The following is a 3,738-nucleotide window of genomic DNA, read 5'->3' on the forward strand; positions in this document are numbered from 1 at the left end:
AATTCATCACTGCTATGCTGATATACAGGATCAGAAGTCACTGACGATTTATTTTTTGTTAATTTAGCCACCGTGTTAAATAAAAACCTAGGGTTGTGCTGGTTTTCTTCTATTAGTGATGAAAAGTAGGCGGATCTAGAAGTTATTAGGGCTTTCCTGTATTTTCGAATACTATCCTTCCATGCTGTACGAAAACATACATGTTTCTTTTATGCTGGTAGGATAATCTGACAGGGTATTTACGATGTATATGTATTTAATGTGTTCATTTTAAACTGGTTGGACTATCTGACAGGGTATTTTGCATTGTAAAATCATTTGACCTGTTTATTTTGTCGATGCTCCAAGACACGCCCGCCCCCAGTGTCGTGTTTACCGGAAGTGCATGAGGAACACCAACGCCCCCTCTCCGGCACGTTCACGTCTAACAAGTTCTGTCACCCTCTCTTCCCTCGAGGGTGAGGCAGCTAGAGGATATGTTGAGTTCTCCCAGGTGGAGCGTGCCTCCGTGGTGCACTCATGCCCGCAGGCGGCGGCCACCTGGGGGGCTCGACCTAGACTCCCGTCCAAAGCATGTAGGGTCTAGGCATCTTTCGTGTCGAGAGCTTGCATTGCTGCGGGCCAAGCGGCCTCCTCTCCATGCTATGGCTCCTGCAAGGCCAAGGCATTGAGAGAGCTCCACGAGGGTAAGACCGACCCAGCGCTTATGCAGGAACTCCGCGCTGCCAACGACCTCGCTCTATGGGCGACCAAGGTGACCACGCGGGCCCTGGGTTGGGCGATGTCCATGAGAAACTCCTCTGGCCGAACCTTGCATAGATGAATACCGCCGAGAAGGTCCGCTTTCTCTACGCACCCATCTTGCAAGGGGGGGCTGTTTGGTGATTCTGTCGACCCGCAGTTCTCGACAGTAAAGAAGCAGACAGAGGATATCAGGCATATCCTCCTGCGCCGCGCCTCGGCCGTCGAGTCCCGTGCACCGTCTGCTTGCCAGCAGCCCTGGTCCTCTTCGACGCCCTCCGGCTCTGGTGCCCCCCACTCAGACGGCCCCCCGGAAGAGACATCGAGGAGGAGACCATCGTCCCGTCAGCAGCCGCGGCAAAAGCAGCAGCCCTCATGGGAAGACACCGGGGAGATCGAGAATACCATCGGGCCAGACCCCAGCCATTCCACGCTGGGTGGTCGATCCAGACGGTTCCTGCCCTGCACCCAACGGCCCACTCTCTTAAGAGTTCTCTCTCTCTGGGTGTATATCACAGCCGCTCTCACCCTCTACACGACGGTGTTCGGCAACTCGACGTTGCGTCACGGCGAGACCCAATGTCGAGGATAATAAGTAGCCCTCAGCACTCTCAGTCAACAGTGCGTTGTACTACATCATCGCCAGGCAGGTAAGTCAGCAGAGCCGATCTCCTCCCCGGGGGCTTCCCCACGGCAAGAAATCCGCACTGCCAGCCATCGAACCACCCCCTGGGAGGTCGATAAAGCAGATCGTACCGCTAGCCCCGGTCTCGGTCCCTGGGAGCCTGACTAGAGCCCCCAAACCGTCACGGTGGCTACGGGATACGATCTGTCTCGGCTACGCGATACAACTTACCAGACGCCCGCTCAAGTTCGGGACATCCTCTTACCTCAGTCAGAGGCAAGGATGCTCCCGTGCTTCGGGCCAGGGTCACCACCCCTTTGGCAAGCGATCGTGCTCGTCCCTCTGGCCGAGATGTTCAACGGGTTCTGCAGCCCGTACGTCATCGTCCCCAAAAAATGGGGTTGCTAGATCTGTGTACCCTGAACAGGCACCTACTCAAGCTGCCGTTCAGGATGCTCACGCAGAAGCGCATCTTGGCGTCTACCAGATGTCAAGATTGATTCATGGCAATCGACCTGAAGGACGCTTACTTTCATGTCTCGCTTTCGGGTGGGCGTATCAGTACAGAGTCCTCCCTTTCGGTCTGTCCCTTTCCCCACGAGTCTTCACGAAGATCGTGGAAGCCGCCCTCACTCCCCTCGGGGAGAGAGGAGTGCGGGTACTAACTATCTCGACGACTGGCTTGTCTGGGCACACTCGCGAGATCTGTTGTGTACACACAGGGACCTAGTGCTGCGGCACCTAGATCGGTTGGGACCACAGGTCAACCAAGAAAAGAGCAAGCTCTCCCCTGTGCAGAGCATCCTCTTTCTCGGTATGGAACTCGACTCTGTCTCCAAGACAGCGTGACTGACTCAGAGCATGCTCAGTCAGTGTTGAACTGCCTGAAACATTTCAGGCAGTCAGCGGTCCCCCTGAAACTGTCAGAGGCTCCTGCGCACATGGCATCCTCGGTGGGGGTGGTCCCCCTCGGGTCAATGCACATGCGACTGCTCCAACACTGGCTACAGAGATGGGTTCCCTGGAGAGCGTGGCACACCGGCAGCAGGCGTATGGTCATCACGCCTTTCTGCGGACGCACCCTGACCCCCTGGTCTTCAATGACCTTCTTGCGAACAGGGTCGCCCTAGGGCAGGGGCAAGGCATGTCGTGGTGACGACGGATGCCTCCTTGCAGGGTTGGGGTGCCGTGTGCAACAGGCACGCAGTGTCGGGGCGGTGGACGGACCTCCGCCTGCGTTGGCATATCAACTGCCTAGAGTTGTTGGCTGTGCTACTTGCACTGAAGAGGTGGCAACCTCTCGTGCAGGGCAAGCATGTGCTGGTCCGGTCAGGACAGCACAGATGTCATGGGGTTATTAATCATCAGGGTGGCATTCGCTAACGGCAGCTAACACGACTCGCCCGACGCCTCCTCCTCTGGAGTCAGCAGGTGATCAGCTCCCTGCAAGCCACACACATCCCAGGCGACCGGAACCAGACAGCTGACGCGCTCTCTCGTCAGTCAACGCCTCGCGGAGATTTGCGAATCAATCCCCGCGCAGTCCAGCTCATATGGGAGTAGTTCGGCCAGGCGCAGGTGGACCTGTTGCCTCCCTGGACTCCTCCCATTTCCGCTTTGGTACTCCCTGACCGAGGGACCCCTCGGCATGGATATCCTAGTGCACAGCTGGCCGCAGGGTAAGCGGAAGTACGCCTTCCCCCCAGTGAGCATCATTGCACAGGTCTTGTGCAAGGCCAGGGAAGAGGAGCATCAAGTGGTACTAGTTTTGCCCTATTGGCCTAACCGGACTTGGTTCTCGGAGCTAAGGCTCTTGACAACAACTCCCGCCTGGCCGCTCCCCCTGGCGAAGGACCTGCTTCCCCAGGGGAAGGGGCATGTTACGGCATCCCAGGCAAACCCCTGGAACCTCCATGTCAGGACGGGATGAGGAGATCCTGAGTGGCCCACCCCCTGCGGTGGTTGGGACATCACTCAGGCTAGGGCCCTCCATCAGGGAACTGAGGTTATATCCATAACCAAGACGTTTTTACAGGTTGACTTGGAATGTTCTCTCAACTTTTCCCACAGAGGAGCATATCATGTTCCTTTGTGATGACACTAGATGTCTGATAGCGTGTGAAACGTCTTGGTTATGGATGTAACCTCTGTTCCTTGATGGAGGGAACGAGACATTGTGTTGAACCGACAGGTGGAGTTTGACTTGAGAACCTATCATCTTCTGACTATTTTGAAAAGGCCAATGAAATTGGCGAATTAAATGTGCATGCCGGACTCCGCCCCGGATATCCATGTATAAAAGGAAGACGGCGTGCTCATTCATTCACCTTTTGGGCTGAGGAGCCTGAGAGCATCCCTCGACCGCTGTGGTG

The sequence above is a fragment of the Triplophysa rosa genome, unplaced genomic scaffold (genome assembly GCF_024868665.1).
Source record: "Triplophysa rosa unplaced genomic scaffold, Trosa_1v2 scaffold480, whole genome shotgun sequence".
Lineage (NCBI taxonomy): Eukaryota > Metazoa > Chordata > Actinopteri > Cypriniformes > Nemacheilidae > Triplophysa > Triplophysa rosa.